Below are 15152 nucleotides of genomic sequence, written 5' to 3'. Positions count from 1 at the left end.
TTATGTCATCAAACTAAATTTAAAATAAATGATATACACATGTATATATATTAAAAGTAGTATCAAAATAAAAGTTTGTAATAAAATTCAATAAGCACATTTCCGGTTAATGTTTTGGTAAGTATGTTTATAAATGTTTAAAAAATGTTTATAACATTTGACTGGAATAAACAGTATATTAAACTGCATGCCTCCAACCACAATATTTGAGGAAAATCTTGAGTAAAGTTTGTGCTATTTGCGTTATCCCCGTTGCGTTATTTAGTCATACCGGCTCAAATGTTTTAGGAGCAGCACAATTTCGGTACACGATTCACTCGGTCATATAATAGTGCATGGTGATATTGTACATGTAATGTTCACTGTTACTATTTATCGGAACATCAAATAGTAAAACGCTATTCAGAAAACAATACGGTAATCGATTAATACAATATAAAAGATTAAATAGAGGATATTTGTTTGTTTTGCATGTAAGATTGAAATATAATTTCACTGAGTGAACACCAGATGCAATATTTTCACGAGTGACGTAGCCACGAGTGAAAATATAATAGCTGGTGTTCACGAATGAAATATATCTCAATCTTATATGTAAAACAAATAAATTTTCTTTTTATTTTATGCTTTTTAAGTGCTTTTAAGTATTTTTTTACTGATTTTGCCACGTAACGTCGCGCATTCTCCTTTGTGACGTCATTATATCATGACGTCACATCATAAGTTTTGAAATAAAGTTCTGTTAAATTTTTAACATAATGTATGATGACATTGACTTTCATTTCTTAAATAAGCAAATTCACGTGCGACGGCATTTATTGTTGCCTGTTATTCCATTTGGTTATGATTTTCTTTTCATCCGCATTCAGATATAGTCCGCTACAGTGAAAATTATATTTTATAAATTTCACTAGTGGTTTATCAGAATAAAATCATCTGATATATTGTAATAAAACACTGGAAAGCATGAAATAAAACGGAATGAAACATCCACGTAGCGCTAAGTAACGTAAATGATATTTTCCGATTTTTCTATGTACCGATTTGTTCACTTCGATGTTAATTTTTCGTGTAATTTAAGTCGTATTTTGAAACGGAGCATGCGCAAAAAAATTTTGTAGACTGCTCCTAATGATTTTACGCTTTCAATGACATTCGTTCACTACAATCAGATACGCAAAAATGGATGCCGCCAGCAATCAGAACACTGTGGAGAGGTCTGATGACCTCTCCAATTACTTCTCAACGGTGTACTGATTTCAGTTTGTCCCGTTAGATTTGAAATTGTCAAACATTATTGACCTGGCACTTCATTAACTTTCGTAAAGGTCATTTGAATAATTACTCTCCAGTATCTATCGAATATTTCGATATATTTGTTAACTTCACTCGTCAGAGAGGTGTGGTGTATTGGTATACATGTCGGACTACCGATCTTAAGGCGTCTGGTTCAATTCCTTACCAACTCCACGTTATGAATTTATTTTTAATTTACTTGCAAGATTTAATTTGAAATCGTTTTACTACAACTGGTTTTAGAATACCTTTTATGTGGTGTTTTTATACACAATTATATTTTTATTTCATTTCATATTTATTTCATTACCCTACCTTTCAACGGTTCTCTTTGTGACATTATGCAATCGTATATGCTTTAGCACATGCACGCTATAAAGGCAGTTATTAAAATACTACACTGATAGTACACACAACAAAAAGGTTTGCAACAGTTTTAAGAGATAGCAATTTTAAAAATCAAATAAAAATAAAAAATAAATAAATCGCTGGAATAGGTTTCGATCCTTGCAGTTTACGCCTACAGTCTTCGAGCGAAACCCCTTTACCAACTGCGCTAATAGAACTGTTTAATATACACCATTTTAGTAATTGAATATTTAAATTCATACCGATTTACAAGTAAATCGTAACGTTTACGGATATACCGACTGCATGGTCAAATGCAAGAGTGCCAGATCAATGTTGTTATAGGCAATACCTATTCAATTTATTCCTATAACTTTACTGCTACTTCACATTGTATCTATACGAAAACTACTGGCCCGTTCCTGTCTCTTATATTACTGTCATTATGGCTATAGCTATTCTATGTTATTGGATATAGTTTGAAAATATAATTAAAATGCCAACAATTAGAAAAAATCTTTTTGATCATGTCGTTGCATTTATGTGACCTGATTGTAAATAAAAGTATTTGTTGTTGTTATTTAGTCTACATAAACATATAGATGGAAACAAAAAAGTGTTGTACTCTTAAATTGAATCTAGTTAAGGACTTTATGTATTTTACAAACGAATTGCTCTCTTAAATTTACTTAATATAAACTATCTATGTGTGATTCAGGTTGACTTGCATTTCTTAAATATTACACATCAAAACAATAGCAACATATTAAGACATATAAGTTTAACAAGAAGCAATCACAGACTATCTAATCCCCCCGTCTATCAAGTTATGGAAAAATAGATGCATGTCCTACCACAAAGGGCATAAGGATATTACCATTTCTTCGTAGTAAACAATAATGAGGCGGAGCTCGTTACGATACCGAAATCAACTTTTCATTACCGAAAACAAATTACAATTAAACAATTTATTTGAATTACTTTTTAATACTTAATTAATATTGGTTGAATTTAACTCACATGCCAAAAATCATGGACAAAAATAATAAATATTTTTGATGTTAGAGACAAAATATTTTTTCATGATTACTTTCCTTATTTAATCAAATCTATAATACAATAATCGACGTGTAAAACAAAGATTGAATAATTTATGTGATTTCTGTACGTTTCGATTTTTATTGTTAATAAAGATTTAATTGGACAAACAAACTAAGAAAAATGAACAAAACCTTATTGTGATGATCTTAGTGATAAAAATGTTAGCTTATCTTGTTACCTTCAAAGCGAAAATCTATGGCAAATTAACGAAATCAAAACTTATAAGATAGTACAGTTAATTTTTGAATGAATTTGATAAAATTAAAGAAAACACAAACAAATATAATGATGGTGTTTGCACATGAATAATTTTAGGACTGCTACTGTATATTTAACAAATAAAACATGGTCTTCAGGGCAATATGCAAGTTTACGGACTGGTTGGTCAAACTGAGGAAGGTATATGGCCACAAGTCATGACATCATATCAAATATAGAAAGGCGTATGCATATGAGGTATAATATATATAGATATGTCTAACTGAAATTCATCTTCATATTTAAATAAGAAATAAAGATATTACACAAACAAAATAATATCTTTCTAATAATAAATTCATGTGAAAAACAATAGGCATATAATCGAAAAGGTGTAAGAAAGATTTTAACTATAGTTGTTTAATAAGCATTCGTAAAAACTCCTGATGTTATGTTATAGTCTGTCGCACCAAATTTGAATATTTCATTTTTCATTAAATAGAATAGTAAAATCATTCAAATCAATGTCATGTTAACCCTGATGTCAATATAGCTAAGCATATTTTGATTCATATCAAACAAGGTTGTTTTTATGAACCAAGTAAAAAATGATAGAAAAAGCCCACGAAGTTGTGTACGAACAAACGTCCACGACAGTTCTGAGTTGATATGAATTGAAAGAGTATCTTTATTTCTAAAAGTAAGTTTTACATTTATCTTAAACCTTCACTTCCTTTATGAATTATGTGCACTTATATAACCATGGCAACGCAACATCGGCGAACGCCGAAAGTTTCCTTCTATGTTTAAATATAAACAAATGTTGAACTAAATTGAACGGCTATTTCGTCAGGAATAATCGGGGTCAACACCTTAATATATTTAGTTGACGTAAATTCGAAATTCGACGTCATTTGGACGTTGAATGACTAAACAAACAAGTTTTGAGCAGCAGTAGTCAAAAGCGTAAATTGAGCAATAAAAAGCCCATTTTAAGGCTAGAAATTCGCATTTTCGGAAAGTTTTGCCATCTAACTGCGAAAACTCACTCATTTTCATATTGTCGCATAACGGAGAAAGAACTCACGGATGTTACATACTTTTAATATACAAATACAAACACACATGTGAACGAGTGGAATACCAAAGTCGAACTCCTCCTCTGACATTTGAGAATAGTATATATAATATCAACCTGTCCTAAGGACATTTTATATTGTATATAAATACACACGTTTTAGAGTTACATATATTAATCATCCTGACATAAGGTCAGTCCGTATGCATCCTGAACTATAATACTCATAAATCATGTCATGTTCCATAGTGCACATTATGAAATAAAAACCTTATTATATGTATATACATGTTGACTTGTCATTCTTTTTGAATATAGCGTGTATGACTCATTAGCCTGTGCAACCAGCTATACGACAATTCGTCCATTACTTATAAAAAAAATATTTAAAAAAAAAGTATTGAACAAGTTATTATTTAATATCAAACATTTCAAACTCGTTCTAACAAATTATAAAAATCTAAAATCTAAAATCAACTTGACATCTGTTTTACCCTTAAGGTAATATCCGGTCAGAGATGTCCGGTCAGAGATGTTATCTAACGACTTTTGTTACTTTATTTTGAAAAAGAAAAACGCCTTAGGAAACAATATTCGGAAATATTCGCTCAATATATTTTCTTGTCACTTTTTAAAAAGTTTTCGGATACTGCAGTCGGGTAAGTTATAATTTACTTCAACAATTTTGTAATGTTTTTACCGTTTTAACTTTTTAATAAGTAAAAAAAAATAATTATTGTTAAATGTAAAGATAATCTTTTCGAAATTTTTAATCAGTTAATATAACTGTTATTCTACAAATAATATTAAAGTGACATAAGGTAAATATTATAGCTTTATAAGTTTTTCAATAAATATTAAATTTCCTTTATTTCATCATAAAAAAAAGAAAAAAAAGTTAATTTCTAGAGATCAAGAAAACATAAAAAACAAACAAATAAGTTAACAATTTTCAAAGAACAAATTATTTTAAGAATATTAATTAGAAAAACTTTAAGGTATAAAATTTAACAGAATTATATGTATGATAAGAGTAGAAAAGATATTTATATACGAAAAAGTTTAAAAAATATTATAAACAATTGATAATTGATAAAATGTCCAGGTGTTTTATTTCCTGTAAAACGTGTATTGTGCATGCGCATTGATCACTTCCTGTGACAGGTATATTTTTTTGTAACAGGTACTTGCTGACATCAGTATGGCTTGGTCTTCGTGACGTGTCGGGAATTTCAAATCGTTGGTATGTAGCTTTCTAAAGTGTAATTTTAAATTGACACTCATAATTGTTTATAAATGTTTGATGTTCTTGAAGATTCTTTTAAATTTATATATATATATATATGTATTTTATATGTGTAAACGTAGACTTTATACACAAGTTGATAAAGTTATATTCGATTATTTATCGGCACATCTGTAAACGTTGTTCTTGTTTCGTCGTTGTAAAAAGAATGTCTTGTATTGAACAATACAACAAAGTGATGATAGATCTATAATTCTTCATTTATGTAGCAATGTTTTTGAGTAAAAGATAATTAAATTAACAGTTTGCTGTTGCACGATTCTCGCAAATGTTTATGTGATATTTATTTTGGATATCTCTGTCGCGCACAAATAATTATTTTGATAAGAAGTTGTCATCAGTATTTCTCTGGGTTTTTGTTTTTAAGTTTATATAACACATAGAAAAACACATTCTATTGATAAACGGAAGTTTTCGGCTTCTCTGGTTGAAGACAGGAACAAAAGTTTATTTGATTCCACAATTTTGTTGTTGTTGTTGTTGTTGACGGCTGTAACAGCATAGTTATGTATCTTAAACATCGTAGACGGTTATTTCATATAATTTTACATCGAAGAAGGTGTTTATGGTTATATCTGCATGGTTTTACATCGAAGAAGGTGTTTATGGTTATATCTGCATGGTTGTACATCGAAGATGGTGTTTATGGTTATATCTGCATGGTTTTGCATCGAAGAAGGTGTTTATGGTTATATCTGCATGGTTTTACATCGAAGAAGGTGTTTATGGTTATATCTGTATGGTTGTTGTTGTACATAGTTTGACATCGTAGAGGCTGACTGTAATATTTCTAGTCAGGCGGTGTTTTACTGTACCGGCGAATTCGCTCGCACCTCTCTGTCTTGGCTGGACGACAAGTGATCGTTAGACCAATATTTTGCATTTTCGTCCGTTGTCAGATCGGTTAATAGATATTATATACAATAAACATAATTTTGTTTTTTTTTCAGATATTTGAACAACAAGACAACTGTCATAAAATGCATAGGATAAGAATTCCAATGAAAGATGTTCTCTAGTGTAAGTATCTTATTTATGTAATACTTGATATTTAAAATTTTTTTTACTTTTCTAGACATATTTTGTTAGTTTTAACTAAGCTATTAACTTTAGTTTTATTTCGACAATAAGACTTATCCCAATTTAAACTTTATTTAATGATTGTGCGATGACAGTTGAAACATGTATGTATACACGTGTTATTCTAATATGAAATAAAGTAAATAATCAATTTGAAACTCATGATTAAGTGCTGTCATTTACTTTGAAATGCATTTTAATTAACCGATCTATTAATAAACATATAGCGAATAACGATCATTTTAAGTAATAATAAAAAAAAATCTAAGATATATTTCTAATAAAACAACTTGAAAATGAATATAATTGAATACAACCACCAAAAATATAAAGATTTATGGTTAAATAATGTAATTTTCTGTTTTGTTTTATATTGTTTTCTTTTAACATATATATTTTCTTCTTTCCATAATTACTATTTACAATGCCTGAGGTCAATTTACCGAAAATTAGTATAGCATATAGCGTCCACGACTGTTACAGCAAATTAGATATACAATGAAATAACATTTTCATGTTATGCTTTGAGTTTTTATTATTACCAGATGATTTTGTATTAACTTTACCAGAAATTTTATATCGAGGTTTTACAATACTTTTCTTTTTACTAGAAATAGAGTTTATAAACATTTCATTATCCGAATCATTATCATCAGCCATTGAATCTGACTGAATAGCATTATATGCTGCTTGTGACTGAGGATTGCTATTTACTTGTATGGAATTTGAGTCTGATAATTCTGAATCAGTCTGCGATTGCATTTCTTCTGAATGTACATTACTTTGAGCATTTTCATTATTTGAAATTTGTTGTTGTTGTCGAAGATGTTTCTGTAATTCGGCTAATGGAATATCATCTTCACTATCAGAATTTGACCTTTCTTTTCTAACATTCTTAGCAACTTGGGGTAATACTGATTCTGGTATTTCTGAAGCATCATCAGTATCGCTATTTTCAGGTGTAACTACAAATGTGGCATTTCTTTTTGGTCTGCCTGTATTATCTGCTTTTGGTATTGACCAGTCATTAATATTTGCAAGCCTAATTTGTTCTGCATGGACTTTAACTGTTGAATTGTCAAATTGATTTTTTATTATATAAGTTAAAGGTGACCTTTTCTCCATAATTCTATAAAATGGCTTCCAATTCACATCTAGTTTGCTTCTCTTACGAAAATTCTTATAAAATACGGGATCGCCTATTTCAAATTTGATATCTTTTGCGATCTTATCTGCATAGCTAGCTTGTTCTCGTTTTGCTTTTTTAAGGTTCTTATAAACAGATAGAAAAGTATTATGATGTTCTTGTAATGCAATTTTGTGATACTCTTCGCCATGATAGCGCTGCCTTGGTTGTAGCAACAGGTCCACCGGGAGAATTGCATCACGGTTATATAACAAATAAAATGGACTATGCTTCGAAGTCCTAGAGACATTGAATCTAAGTGCGGCTAGTGTCATGTTAAGATGAATATCCCATTGTTTGAGATTTCCCTGGATTCTTTTAGCTAAGATATCATGTATGACATGATGAGAACGTTCATTTTTTGCGTTTCCGGCAGCATGATAGGTAGTTGTACGCACGTGATCAATTCTTAACTCTTTAAGTGTTTCTTTGAAAGCATTACTTGTGAATTCTGATCCATTGTCAGTGACAATTTGTAATGGACATGCGTATCTAGGGTAAATTTCTTCTAATAGTAAATGTATAATTGTATCAGTACTTTTGTCAGCAGTAGGGAAACACTCGGGATAACCACTGTAAAGGTCAATAAAACAAATAATGTAGCGGTTACCACTCATTGTTTTCTCATAGGGCCCAATAACGTCGATACTCATGGTCTGGAATGAATACATTGGTACTCTTGTTTCGCCCATAGGTGCTTTTATTTTTGTAAGATTACGTGACTGACAATCAACACATTTAGAAACATATTCATACAATTCTTTGAACATATTTGGCCAAAAATATTTTTGTTTTATTGTTGTAAATAACCTCTGTGTTCCTGGGTGACCATTATTTAAATGATATTGAGTAATGACAAGGTGTTTTTAAGTGTTGCGGAAACAAACAATCTAAGATTAGGATTATCATCTACATTAGACAGATAATAAAGAACTTGGTCAATTTCTAAATATTTGCTCTGCACTGATTTAGTTGGCTGTCCGTGACGTAGTAACATTTTCAGTTCAAGAATAGTTTGATCTTTATCTTGCTCTGAGGCCATATTTAATTTTTCGAATTGTTTAATATCTTCTACAATTGGTTCTTGAAATTGGTATTCTTTGTTTGCTATTTCTTTGGCATTAAAGTGTGTAGAATCAAAAGCATTTACTTCATAGCTTTCATCAGTTTTCACAGCATGTACATTATCATTATTTGAATTATTACTTGAATTTGAGACTGTTATTTAGAAGGCATTGTCATTTATATCAGGCTCATAAAGTTCAATATCGGATTTGTTAGCATTTTTATCATCAGCTGGAGGTCTAGAAAAGAAATCGGCAATTAAATTTAATTTTCCTGGCAAATATTCAATTTTACAGTTATAAGCAGAAATATTTAAAGCCCAAAGCTGAATTCTTTTAATTTGCATGGGTGCTTCTAGAAGATATTTTAAAGGTTTATGGTCTGTAAATATAGTAAACTCTGCATTATGTAAAATTTGTAACGCATAATGAATACTGAATGCTTCTTTTTCTATGGTACTATACTTTCTTTGAGATTCACTTAATTTATGAGATAAGAAGTATATAGGTTTTTCAATACCAGATTTGTCACATTTCTGACTTAAACATGCTCCGACCACTAAATCTGAGGAGTCCGTGTATAGAATATAAGGCTTATTTGGGTCTGGGAATGCTAAAAGTGGAATACGTGTTAACATTTTCTTTAATTGTTCAAAACTTTCTTGACATTCTTTTGTCCATTTAAACAAAAAACACGTTTTCTTGTAAGATTGATTAGAGGTTCAACAATTTTAGAATATTTAGGGCAAAATCTTCTATAAAAACCAGCAGCACCAAGTAAAGATCTGACATCTTTAACACATTTTTGGATACCGGAAGTGACCTAATAGCTTTTACTTTTTCTGGGTCTGGTTTTATACCTTCATGATCAATTATAAAACCAAGGTACTTTGTTTGTTGCTGAATAAAACTGCACTTTTTCAGTTTAAGTTTTAATTTATGTTCTTTAAGCTTTGAAAATACTGTCTGTATATGTGATAAATGTTCATTTAATGACTTCGAAAATATTAGAATGTCGTCAAGATAACTGACAGCAAATGCTTTCTAAACCTTGTAAGACATGTGACATGAGTTTCTGGAAAACTCCAGGGCAGAAACTAGGCCAAAAGGTGTTCGGTTGAACTCGAACAAGCCTCGGAATGTCGTAAAAGCCGTTTTTTCCTTGTCTGATTCATGCACGGGTATTTGCCAAAACCCTGATCGCATGTCTAGGTGTTGTAAAATATTTTGAAGACCCTAGTAGAGTTAAAATATCATCAATTAATGGGAGAGGATATGATGTTGGCTTTGTAATTTTATTCAATTGTCTAAAAATCAACACAAAACCGTTTACTGCCGTCACGTTTCCCGACAATAACAACAGGAAATGAATAAGGGCTATGACTTCTTCCTTATAATATTAGCATCTAACATCTCATCGATTGCGTCACTCATCAATTTTCTATTGTTTAAAGGTGTGCGATATGGGCTTAATTTGATTGGAGGATGATTACCTGTTGGTATTTTCATGGTTACAGTATCTGTCTGTGATAATTCAGAATCTTTATTTGCGGAAATATTTCTATTTTTCCTTAATAAGTCCTTAACAATATTAAAATGCTCTGAAGGTGTATGAATATCACGTTCGAAATCGTTGTTAAGAGGGGAAGTTGTTTGAAGAGCCTCTGTGACCGAGTTAATGCTCTCAACTTCTGAAACTTTAGCAACTACTGAATCTCGTTTTAATCTTATAGTTTTATGCGTATTGTTGACAATCATAATAGGAAATCTTCTATCAGCCGAAAGTTTCATAACAGAATTTGTTATCATAAGACCTGGTTCAGAAGCAATCATTCCAGTTTCTATACTTTTTAATTCATATAATTTATCATTTTCCAAGCCTGGATTTTGTTTTTAACTTAGCAGTGCACACATTAACTGTTTGAGGTTTCAGAATAACATCCTGCTTTAATCTAACAATTGATGCAATATGAATATCTTCTTCGAGGGGTACATATGTATTATTAACTCTTAAGCAGCCTAAATCAAAAATATAATCTAACGCCATTTTGTGTTAACCAATCACGGCCTAAAATAATATTTCTATTCATTTTAGAAAACAACATAGAATTTTTGAGTTGTTTCTGTTTTCCCTATTTGAAAATTAAGATTTATATAACCATCTATATGTAAATAATTTCCGTCAACTGAACATAAATTTATTTTTCTGTTTTATAAGTTGAGGGGGATTCTTCAATTTTCTATATATTTCTGCGATGCAGAAGACAAACTTCAGCACCTGAATCTACTAACGATCTGTATTTATAGTTTTCTATTTTAATCAAACACGAATTAGGGCTTCCAGCTAATGCTATACTAAATTTTGGTATTTTATCGTTCCTGTCAATGACCCCTTTGTGACAGGAACTTTCTAGTTTTCCTGAAAATTAATCTTGTTTCTGTCGTAAAAATTTTGTTTACGACATTCACGCATAATATGACCAAAATTATTACATTTCCAGCCACTTAATCTTTGATTTCAAACTATTATTGCTATTATTTTTCCTAAATCGTGAAAAATTTTGTCGGTGAAATACAGAATATATTTCATTTTTCCTAAATCTACAACTACGAACATTGGTGACCTGGTCTCTTACAGTACACGCAAAAATTTCTTGTATAATAATGATTAGAATTATTTGCTCTGTAATTATTGTATTTTGCGTGATTTTGAGAATTAGAAAATTTTACTCTGGCAGAAAATCTAGCTCTGAAATTCTGTTCATTCATTGCGCAAGTAATTGCTTCTTGTTAAGTTTTTGGCTTTTTCTCTCATAAGTTTAAGTTTTAAATAATTATGCGCTAAATTATCCGTAAACAATTCTACTAACTGAAGTTCAATTAAACTATTATCTCCTAGTTTATAATTTCCATAAGCGGTTTCAGCACAATTAATAAATTTTTCCCCAAAAATTTGAACACTTTCTCCCAAATCTTGTTTTAAATTTCTCAAAAGATAAAAATTCATGATGTAAAATCTTTTTAATTTCCCCAAATCTAGTACTTATTTCTTCTTTTAATTGTTCCCACGAATTACGATGATTATCACGCAAATATCTACATATAAAATCGCTTACAGTCCCTTTACTTGATTGAAATGCGACTAATTTATTTTATTATCATCCAAACCTTTTAAAATAGCATATTTTTCTATAGATTTTATCCAGTCATTAAAATATTTAGAATTTCCATCAAAATTTTGTACTATTTTCTGATAAACCCTGTTGTACCTATGACAGTTGAAATATTGTTCAATTTATCTGACAAATTTTTCAAAAATTGTAGCTATATCTTCTTGATCTGACATCTTCAAAATTAGCAAAATTACTGGTATATTAACGATCACTCACCTTTAATTTTCTGTTTACAGGTACTTCGTTGTGTCCCGCTGTCATAAAATTCGTCGCTTCAACATCGCTGGTCTTAGGCGCCAAATCAACCGTTGTCGTATAAACGTAGGAAGAACTCACGGATGTTACATACTTTTAATATACAAATACAACACCACATGTGAACGAGTGGAATACCAAAGTCGAACTCCCTCCTCTGACATTTGAGAATAGTATATATAATATTCAACCTGTCCTAAGGACATTTTATAATGTATATAAATATCATCGACGTTTTAGAGTTACATATATTAATCATCCATCTGACATAAGGTCAGTCCGATATGCATCCTGAACTATAATACTCATAAATCATGTCATGTTCCATAGTGCACATTATGAAATAAAAACCTTATTATATGTATATACATGTTGACTTGTCATTCTTTTTGAATATAGCGTGTATGACTCATTAGCCTGTGCAACCAGCTATACGACAATATGAGGTTGTTAATTTAACAAAGTGCAATGAGTCAGCAAGCAAGTCATTAGGTTTTAACTGGAGCAAGCGATGCAAAAGCGGCAAATACATGATTACAGACAGAAAGGGGCGAGGGAGGAAAGGGTTGAATTGTCAAGACCTTTGTAACGTCAATTGCAAAGGTTCTACAGGAGAATGTAAAGGTTTGCGAGCTGTCCGGCATGTTTAATTTCTGCATCGGGTCTGCAAATTCAATTTTGACCAGACAATTAAAGAATATTGAATTTTATTTTTCAACATATATGCGTATTTACAATAAATAAATGTAGTTATTAGTTGTATTTACATGTATTTCACCTGATTTGTTTGATAATAATGCTAACCCGGGATTTACTCAGATAATAATTGTCAGTTGATAAAATTTTTCTTTTCTGTTGAGGAATCATTCTGTTTTAAGCATCAAACGATTGTGGTTTTTAAATTAATATTATAAAATCACCAATTGATAAATGAAAACAACTTGAATATCACTGTCCATTAAGTGTGAGATTACTAAACAAGAGGCCAAAATGGTTTCCTAAGATCGCTCATTCTGACCCATCGAACTCATCGGAACAATTACCTAGGTACTAGCATTTCATGACCAAGTTTTATGACAGGTGAGTCCAAAATGTGACCACTAGAGTGTTATCAATATTTGAGCAGTGTGACCTAGTTTTTGACCCCAGGTGACCCGTTTTCAAACTTGACCTAGAAATCAATTTCCAGGATACTTGGATTAACACATTAGCCACTAGAGTGTGAACAAGATTTTTGTATTTTAAGCTCATGTGACCTAGTTTTTCATCCGAGATAACCCATGTTCAAACTCATCCGAGCAACTACCTAGACAAGCATCTTGACCAAGTTTGATGACCATTGATTAAAAATGTGACCACTAGAGTGTTAACAAGGTTTTTCTATTTTTAGCTTCTGTGACCTAGTTTTTCATCCGAGATAACCCATGTTCAAACTCATCCGAGCAATAAGCCAGACAAGCATCCTGACCAAGTTTGATGATGATTGAGTCAAAAATGTGACCAATAGAGTGTTAACAAGATTTTTCTATTTCTACATCCTGTGACCTAGTTTTTCAGCCGAGATGACTCATGTTCAAACTCGTCCGAGCAAATATGTAGACAAGCATCTTGACCAAGTTTGATGATGATTGAGTCAAAAATGTGACCACTAGAGTGTTAACAAAGTTTCTTTCATTTTAGCTCTTTTGACCTAGTTTTTCATCCGAGATGACCCATGTTCGATCTCATCCGAGCTATTACCTGAATAAGCATCCTGACAAAGTTTGATGATAATTGAGGCAAAAATGCGACCGCTAGAGTGTTAACGAACAAGTGTGGATGAACGACGGACGACAGAAAACGGACGACGGACTATCAACGATCCTAAAAGCTCACACAGAGCTAGCTCAGGTGAGCTAAAAAATCACAAGACAGAATTCCAACTGATCGAATCTCGAGGTCATTGTACGAAATTCTCGCTTCTCATAGCACACAGAAAAATGGTTATCATGGTTATATGATCCGGAGACATTGAACGCTCGAAAATGTCCTTTTTTAGAAACAATCACACTGGAGACATTTTTAATTTAAATTTCGACGTCACGAAAATCATTAGCGTGCGCCGGATCGCGTACCCCTTGTTAGTTGTTATTTTCACAGAATTGTTATTTGTAATCATATTGTGTTGATTTTTTCACTGTATGTTAAGGACATGTTCCATTATTTGTCTCTTGTAAAATCGTGTACGCAAATTAAAAAATGTGAACAATAGAGCCGCAGTCCACGAACTTTTTGAACAACCCTCGTATATTATATAATCTCTATATTAAAGTCGGTATCATAACGTACCCGGCGGAGCTATGATTACCGGACTACTTTTCAAACTCGCACAACGCTGTTATGAGAATGAACGCGTTGCATTCCAGTCAATCCGTTTACGAACATTGAATTTTGTCAAAAAGTATCATGAACTTGAATACAAAAATCCGAAAAAACTTATACTTAAATTTCCAGTCATTTGAAATCTGGGTTGTTTTGTCAAATCATGATTCGGATATTTTGTTTGTTGCAACGTTTGTTCTCCTCGAAGACGTCATCATCCAAGCGTCCCGGAAACGGAGCTATCATGAACATTTGTAAGCAGTTTAAAAGTCTCATTCGGGCACATTTAAGATGATAAAAGTAACCCCAAAACGACTCTAGTTAGTAGAACATAAGTTTGCGAGTGGCACAGACGCTTCACAACATTCGAGACAAGCTTGAAAATGATACACATTGTTGGTTGGATAATATAATGCACACAAGGTTAAACGTTCTTGGACGCGCTTGAACAAAACAACAAAAGAAAGTTCAATCGTTTGCGGTCTCTCCGAAATTGTTACGGGATGATTTTTCTTCTTTTTGTTTTTGTTTTTCTGTTTTACCACAAAATTTTTACTAAATTAGTGTTTGTTATAGTTATGAATTTAATTTAATAACATCCATTTGAAAACTAATGCTGCATGTTATAGAATTTCAAAGAATCTACGTCCGAAAAGATGCAATTACTATATAATTACCGCAGATTACTGTAGGTAATAAAATGGAT

General features: G+C 31.4%; 1 long non-coding RNA gene across 1 annotated transcript; it reads left to right on the top strand.

Moving 5' to 3' along the window:
- The first annotated feature begins 4746 nt into the window (after window positions 1-4746).
- On the top strand, window positions 4747-12085 carry LOC132745149 (uncharacterized). The gene is made up of 3 exons (XR_009627798.1): window positions 4747-5264; window positions 6278-6347; window positions 12067-12085. It is a non-coding gene; the product is annotated as an uncharacterized LOC132745149 (long non-coding RNA).
- Window positions 12086-15152: the final 3067 nt, after the last annotated feature.

Source organism: Ruditapes philippinarum, unplaced genomic scaffold, assembly GCF_026571515.1.
Source record: "Ruditapes philippinarum isolate M1 unplaced genomic scaffold, ASM2657151v2 ctg5162_1_1_1_1, whole genome shotgun sequence".
Classification (NCBI taxonomy): domain Eukaryota; kingdom Metazoa; phylum Mollusca; class Bivalvia; order Venerida; family Veneridae; genus Ruditapes; species Ruditapes philippinarum.
The sequence above is the reverse complement of the archived record's forward strand: the minus strand, read 5'-3'. Positions and strand labels throughout refer to the sequence as shown.